We start from the raw sequence: 8331 nt of genomic DNA, 5'->3' as shown, positions 1-8331 counted from the left end.
TCCTATGATGGTACTGAAGTCCTATAGTCCATCTCATTCAGCAGAAGAGTCATGAGAAGAAGAAATGGGCGTATATAGCCACAGAAGGCATGGACAGCCTTATAGCTAACACACAGGAATGGGAAACGGGAGATGCTGGATCTGTCTCCACCTACACTAAAAACTTAGGTGTAGATTTGCAAGGGGGCACTTAGGCACTGTAATGCTCAACCTAACATTAGGTGCCCTACCCCAAGTGGAATCCACAACCCTGACTTAGGTGCTCAGTTTCCCTACACAAGGCATCAGGAGAATTACATGCCTAAAAATGGATTCCCCGAAGCCAGCACACTGAACAGGGAGCAGCCTAAGCTAGCCAGGGGTAAAATGAAACAAGAGGGGTGTGGCTAAAGTTCTGCCCCTTCAAAGGGAGTCCTCACTGCATTCAGAGCTGTGAATGCTCTCTTGGAGGTAAGGAGCTCAGTCATGTCAGTCCTTACTGGAGGAAAAAATTATGCCCTTTTACCCATAGCCTAGTGGTTAGAGCACTCACCCAGGATGTGGGAAACTCGGGTTCAAATCCCCACTTTGCCTGATATGGAGTTGAGACTTGAGCCCAGCCCTCCTAGCTGAGTGCCCTGGCTAACAGGAGAGTTTGAGGAAGACCCTCCCTATACAGCGGTTCCATTTGGTATAAAATATCTATTCATAGGGCCAAAGAAAGATTGACTCTGTAGCTGAGTGGTTATTAGGGCACTCACTGTATCTTTTATACAAAGTGGAACAACTTCAACAGGAGAGATTGAGTGAGCCCCACCCCAGGGTACCCCATAGCCCAGTGCTTTCATAGTCTAAGGCCAGAAGGGACCATAGTGATCATGTCTGACCTCCTGTATAACACAAGCCAGAGAACCTCTTCTCCCACCCCACAAATAATTCCTAGAGCAGATCTTTTAGAAAAACATCCACTCCTGATTTAAAAGTTCTCAGAGATGGAGAATCCATGACAACCCTGGTAAATTGTTCCAGTGGTTAATTACTCTTACCTTAAATGTACACCTTATTTCTGTTCTGAATTTCTCTAGCTTCAGCTTCACTATCATGTTAAACCTTTCTCCGCTAGACTGAAGAACCCATTGTTTACCTATTTGTCCCTCCTATAGGTACTTATAGACTGTAATCTAGTCACCCCTTAACTTTCTGTTCATTAAGCTAAACAGATTGAGCTCCTTGTGCCTTATAGTAATAGACTTGTTTTCTGATCCTTTATTTGTTCTCATAGCTCTTCTCTGAACCCTCTCCAATTTATTAAAATTCTTCTTGAATTGTGGGTACCAGAACTGGACACAGTATTCCAGCAGTGGTTGCAGCAGTGCCAAATACAAAGGTGAAATAACCTCTCTACTCCTACTTGAGATTCCCGTTTATGCATCCCTGGATCACATTAGCTCTTGTGGCCACAGCCTCCTACTAGGAGCTCACATTCTGCTGACTGTCCACCAGAACCCCCAAATCTTTTTTCAGTCACTGCTTCCCGGATAGAGTTCCCCCATGCTGTAAGTATGGCTTATATTCTTTGTTCCTAGATGTACACATTTACATTTAGCCATATTAAAACTCCTATTGTTTTCTTGCTCACAGTTTATCAAGTGAGCTAGATCACTCTGATTCAGTGATCTGAATTCATTATTTACCATGTCCCCAATTTTTGTTATCTGCAACTTTTATCAGTGGTGGTTTCATGTTTTCTTCCTGGTTATTGATGATAAATAGCATAGGGCCAAGAACAAATCCCTGCAAGACCCCACTGGAAACAGACGTGCTTGATGATGATTCCCTGTTTACAGTTACATTTTGAGACCTATCAGTTGGCACTCATTAAATGGATTAAAAATTGGCTGTTAACTTTATATCTAGTTTTTAATCAAAATGTTGTGGTAGCAAGTTAAAAGCCTTATAGAAGTCTTTTCCATCAACACCATTATCTTTAACAACTAAACTTGTAATCTCATAAAAATCAAGTGTTTGACAGGATCTATGTTCCATAAATTCATATTGATTTACATTACTTTCCTTTAGTTCTTTATTAATCGAGAGTCCTATCAGCAGCATCATTATCTTGCCTGGATCAATGTATGGCTGACAGAATTATAATCACCCTGCTCATCCCATTTACCTTTTTCAAAAATTGGAACAACATTAGCTTTCTTCTGGAACTTCCCTAGTGCTCCAAGAATTAATGGTTCAGCAAGCTCCTGAGCCAGCTCTTTTCAAACTCTTGGATCCAAGTTCCATGGACCTGCTGATTCTAAAATGTTTAACTTTTGAAGCTTCTGTTTAACATCCTTCAGAGACACTAGTGGAATGAAAAGTGTGTTATCACCACATGATGATCCTATATCCTCTGTTTTCCCTCCCCCCCCGTCCCTCCATATACAGGACAAACAGAATGCATAGGGCATTTACTTGGGATGTATAAGACTTGGGTTCAAGTCCCTGCCCCACATCAGGCAGAATGGAGATTTGAACCCCTGTCACCTACATCTCAGGTGAGTGCTTTAATCACTGGGGTATTGAGTAAAGGGGGGAGCGCTTATTTGGGCTGTTTGTGGGAGGACCTATCTGATAGACATGATCTAAGGTGGTCTCCTAGCATGTCCACCAGATTGGGAACTGCAGGCAAGATAGATGAGGGAGACCCTAGTTTGTGAATCCCATTAGGGCTTAGGTGCAAGTTGGACACCAAGCTGCTTGCTGGTGTTAGGACTGAGGTGGCTGTGTGTGCACCCACCAGCAGAAACTTAGGCATGTAGCAAATTTAGGCCCCACAGGGTTAGGTAGCAGCTGAGCAGGGGCTTTGAATGCCACAAATGGTGACTGTTAGACTTAGGTGCCTAAAGGGGTAGGTAGACACCTGAGTCCCCCTTGTTAACCTGGCCCTTAGCATATAACTTTAGGTAACTCATTTAACTTCTCATGTGCCTTGTTTTCCCCATATGTAAAGTGGGGATAATATCTAAATTGCAGGAGGACTGCAAAGATGAATTCTGTTTGTGGAGCCCAGCAGGCTCATTGAATGGAAGGCGCTGTAAAGCGCAGTTATAGCGTAGGCTAGTGCTGGAAGTGCCCTGTCATGGGGTTGAAGGTAAGTGGGTCAGTAATAGGGAAAATGTTTGTGGTTTCTATGAGTGAATGTTCCCGTGGTCGTCAGCTAGTCTAGACGACAATGCAGACGTGACCCTTTAGTGAAGGCTTCTGATTAATACCTGTCCTTACTGTTTGAGTGTATCCTGCACATTAATATACCTGAGAGGCAAGCTGGGGCCCTTGTGGCCCATTGACAGCCAACCTACTAGGTAAACTGCAAAGGAGCCTCCTTCAGACCAAGCTAGTTGAAGCTAAGCTAAACTTGTGTTCCCTCTAAGTCACTCTGTGCTTCACTTAGAATGAGGAAGGCAGCCATAGGAAACAGAGGTTTTTTTTTTTTTAAAAAAAAGAGGTCAATTTGCCAAGTTTGGGGCTGGCTCTGAACTCCCCCAAAACATAGGGATGTTCAGATCTAAGGTTTTGGTTTGCCCCATTTCACAGATGAGCCAGCCTACAGAGCTCGGGTCCAAATCTGTGCTTCCACAAGGTTCAGGGATGCTGGGACGCAGGATGGTAATTCAAACCCGTCTCCAAAATACAATAAGAGGTGCTATTTGAAAGTACTTCCTCTTGTTGAAGTGCCTGCCCTTCAGGTGCTCAAGTGTTCCCAGATCCATAGACAAGATGGTATTTTTAATTTCACTCAAAGTGATTTCTTGGATAACTTCCAGGTTCTAATCAATCAGAAATGTCCTAGGGCTAAGAGGGTCCAAGTATTTAGAATAGGTTTCTCAAGTGAAGGATTTTTCAAAGGCAAGCAACTCTTTTTATAGCAAGAGACATAAGTTCCTAAAGGGACATTCAGAGGTAATCATGGGGGCGCGTGGAAGAACACGTGGGACTGTCGGTACATTGAGCCCAATGAAGTCTGGGATTGATAGCATTACACCTTAGAAATCAGATCAGGGTGGGGGAACGATACAGCAGGTACATTGCATTGCAATACAGCAACAACACTGCATTCCCAGGCTGCGACAAACAAATATGAGCCAGGAGATGGGGGCAGGGAGGAAGAATTCCTAGCTTCCAATTCATTGCACAGGCAAAACTCCTGTTAACTTCAATGAGCATTATATGCACATCTGGTGCTCTGGTCACCATTGCCCTGCACCCTGTGTAATCACTTACACCAGTGGAAAATGAATATAAAATGTTATCAATCAAACCAAAATGGTATCCTGTTTAGACCTACTTTCGACTGGTGTAAATGATCACACAAGGATCATGGACATGGTGAATCACATTTGTGGGCTTCAAAATCAGACTCTCTAAGATCAAATGCCATTCCCTACTTACGTATATGCTCAATAGAAGGAAAAATCTATGTTCATCCAGTTTTTTGGTTATGGCCTTAAAATTAGCATGTGTAGTTTTTTTTGTTTTTTTGTCTGAGCATACTAGCATTGTCAAATCAACGTCGGCGTAGCTCTGGTGATAAGTGTTTAAGAATTTCTTAATTGAATTAAAAAGATGATCTATCCCAAAGATTTTTTTTAAATAAAATGTCAGGGTTTTTTCCATTATCCTGTGGCTGTAGGTCATATCATAAGCAACACTGATTCTCATTTGTAATGACAAATCCCAGTTATACTGTTTATAATATCTTAGCTAGTGAGATGCACATGTGTGTTTGTCTCTATGGTGCCTATCACATTGGTATCTAAAGGATTGAAGAGCAGTGTTTTCCAGTTAGAGGAAAGTCTGAGCTCAGTATATAAAATATTTATAATTTCCAGTACATTCCCCTTCCAGCTCATTACAATTTTAAATAGATCAATATTTTATCCTAACAATGAAACTGACATTAACAAGACACAGTTCAGCTAAAATTGACAGTTGGACTATCCTCAATGCAGAAGCTGTTGGAGGGCAAAGGTGGGTTATGCCACCCACCATATCTCCCCTGTATTATGTGGCCAACTCCTGGCATAAGTTAGAGCAGCCTTGGGGCTGCTCTCACATTTCACTGCTTAGGGCTCCAAAGGGCAGTTCCAACAGCCAAGTATAGCTATAGTGTAGAGGCGCTCTAGCCATGCTCTTTCCTTCAGCCACAGAGGTAACCTACCCTCTGTGCCTGAGCTGTGAAGGGTGACATAGTTTCTAGAGCTATTATGCTCACTCTGTGCCATCCAAGAATCTGCTACAGCAGGTATATCCCCAGTGGCTAGCTTCAGTATCCCTGTACACCAGACTTCTGTATACTGACTGCACTCCAGTGAATTCTTTTGAACCAATGTGTTATTGAGAGAGGACTAGGAGTTTGCACTTTGCACCAATGTAAGACAACCCTTCACTACTGCAAACTCCTCATATAGTTTCCCTACTTTGGACAGGCCCTTAACCTTGCTTGGATAGTAAGTGATTTGCTGGTGGCTTTAGGGCAATGCATTCATGGATTGATACTACTGAATATTCTGGTGAAGTGTTGTGTTCTCAATGCCCAGGGCTCTACACCTTTAACCCAATTGCAGTGGGACTTCTTTAGACCCTATATGTGTATTCCATGACTTGTTTTGGATGACTTGAATTGTCAAAGGATGGAGTGTGTATAAAAGAAAAAAATGAATTTGTCAGTATGTTTGTCTGATGGCTTGGTAACTCTGCCTTTTCCACTGAATGCATCTGATGGAGTGAGCTGTAGCTCACAAAAGCTTATGCTCAAATTGGTTAGTCTCTAAGGTGCCACAAGTACTCCTTTTCTTTTAGCGGATACAGACTAACACAGCTGCTACTCTGAAATCTGCTTGCCTTGTCTTCTATAGAATAAAGCACTTTGTTTTATTCAGTCTTTCCTAAATATACCGTGGAGTCTTTGGATCAAGGAAGGTACAATACGCTAGCTAGTGTATATGTATCACTGCCCTCTTTGGTAGATGTAGACCCACTCAAGTGGTTGTGATTATTTCACTGAGTCTTTGTCTCAAGTGGCATATAAAGCTTTAGCTCAAGCTTGTGATTTTTGGATCTGAAGGGCCTGATTTCTATTTCCAGTGCTATGTGTAACTAGTGACCAAAATGTCTCCCCTTTGCAGTCTCTGATACACAGGGCCCTATAAACACTGCAATTCCATGGCCAAAGAATTTGCCCCAAAATCCATCCCTTCCTATAGAACAGCTATCCAGAATGTAAGGTTTCAGTTTACATTTTAAAGCTTATTACAGTAGCCACAAAAAACCTACTAAACATGAACTAAGTATAAACTGAGGCCTTGTCTACATCAGGTTTTTAGCCTCTGATGTAGCTGCATCACTGCAAATCACTATCCTGGTGAGCACCTCATTGGTGCAAGTCATAGTTTACACCAGTGCAGTGCATGATAAGTTTTCAGGTATATAAAAGGTTGTTACAAGGAGGAGGGAGAAAAATTGCTGCTCTTAACCTCTGAGGACATGGCAGGAAACAATGGGCTTAAATTGCAGCAGGGGTGGTATAAGCTGGACATTAGGAAAAACTTCCTGTCAGGGTGGTTAAGCACTGGAATAAATTGTCTAGGGAGGCTTTGGAATCTACATCATTATAAAAGCACCTGTCAGGGATGGTATAGATAATACTTAGCCCTGCTGTTAGTGCAGGGGACTGGAGTAGATGGCCTCTCGAGGTCCCTTCCAGGTCTACCATTCTATCTATATTGGGTTTGCATCAGTGCTGTTGCATCAGTGTAACTGCACTGGTGGCTACAAACCCCAGGGCAAACGAGTCCCGATGCAGTGCTGTCTGCCTGAGTCTGTAGCTGGCCTGAAACCATAGTTCTGAGAGAAATGGGAACTGACCCCATTCTTCTCAAAATTTTGTTAACTTTGAAAACTGATAAACATCAATACTGTTAGTTTTGCAGATAACCTTATTTAGATTAAAGGGAAGATTTGAGGAACTTCAGTAGAACCTAAAAGTCAGGTGAACAATCGGCCTACAGCAGACACAAGTCACTATTGACACATGCATGGTTATGCACATTGGAAGAAATAATTTGAATTACTTGTGCACATTGCTGGATTCTAAATGAACTGTAATTGACCCTGGAAAAGGTCTGGTGTGAACACAGATGTATCGGAGAAAACACCTGCTTTCCTAAATTGAGCTCCTCCCCAACAAGATTGCCCCACTTTCTCATGGATGACTTGTTGACCCATCTGTGTCTTATGTCTATTTTGTTCCTCTTTGAGTTACAGCTTGAGCCTGCTCACACACAATCTGTGGCAAGTGCCGCTGACTTCAGTGTGATAGGATCAGGCCCCTAGTTTGTCAGTTATGTCATCTTACCTGTTCTGTAAAACACCATGTAAGCTGGTACCTTGCTAGTTATTTCATATATAAAGCACAGTAATAAGGAAAACTTGACATCACTAAGGAAAATTGAGTTTCTTAATCTTCAGCCTCCCTGTTTCTTCCATAAATGACCTCTCGTTGGAAATGTCTCAAGAGGGTGGCAAAAAATTAATCTTTTGGAAGTATATTCTGAAACAGAAGAGCTGAGAACATTCTTTTTCTTCTTGGCTTGCTTCCACTTTGTTCTCAATTTGCTGAATTCTATCTATTATTGGATATTACATACACAACAGATGGTTTTGCCTTTGCTGAATCCTAGGTGAAAAATCACTAAATGAGCAAGGAAATAATATTCCATTTTTCATTGTCCTTGGACTTGCTTGAGCCTCTCTGGGAGGAGATCAGAGCTTCCCAGGGGAGGCCAACCTCACAGTTGGAGAAGCACTGCAACTAGAGGAAGAACTAACAAGTTTTTCTCAGATGTGGCATGTTAGATTAACATGTCCTACACAAACAGTAGACGGAATTGCGTGGCTATAGCAGTGGCTGTTCTCTGATGTAGGAGATCAAGAATGAGAAGTCTTTGGATTGAGTCCAAAAATGTGAGTCTCCAAGGGGATTGGGAGGGAGACAGTTTAAAAAAAAAATAATGTGAGCAGTGTCAAAATCCAGAGGTTCCTAGTGTAGCACAAAGACCCCTTTTAGCAAGTGTCCCTGCAAATGCTGCTATTAATACATAGCATTTCTATATCATGTGAGGATCTCAAAGCATTGTACAAATGCTAATTTGGCCTCAGAATAACCCTTTCACAGGTAAACGTTGTTATCCCAATTTTTGAATACAAGGAAAGCAACACATGAAAGTTAAGTGAATTATTTCAAACTTTCCCATCAAATCTGTAGCAGAGGCAGGTCTAGAACCCATATCTGCTAGATCC

The sequence above is a fragment of the Eretmochelys imbricata genome, chromosome 3 (genome assembly GCF_965152235.1).
Source record: "Eretmochelys imbricata isolate rEreImb1 chromosome 3, rEreImb1.hap1, whole genome shotgun sequence".
In the NCBI taxonomy this organism is placed as follows: Eukaryota; Metazoa; Chordata; order Testudines; family Cheloniidae; genus Eretmochelys; species Eretmochelys imbricata.
Note: the sequence above shows the minus strand (reverse complement) of the source record.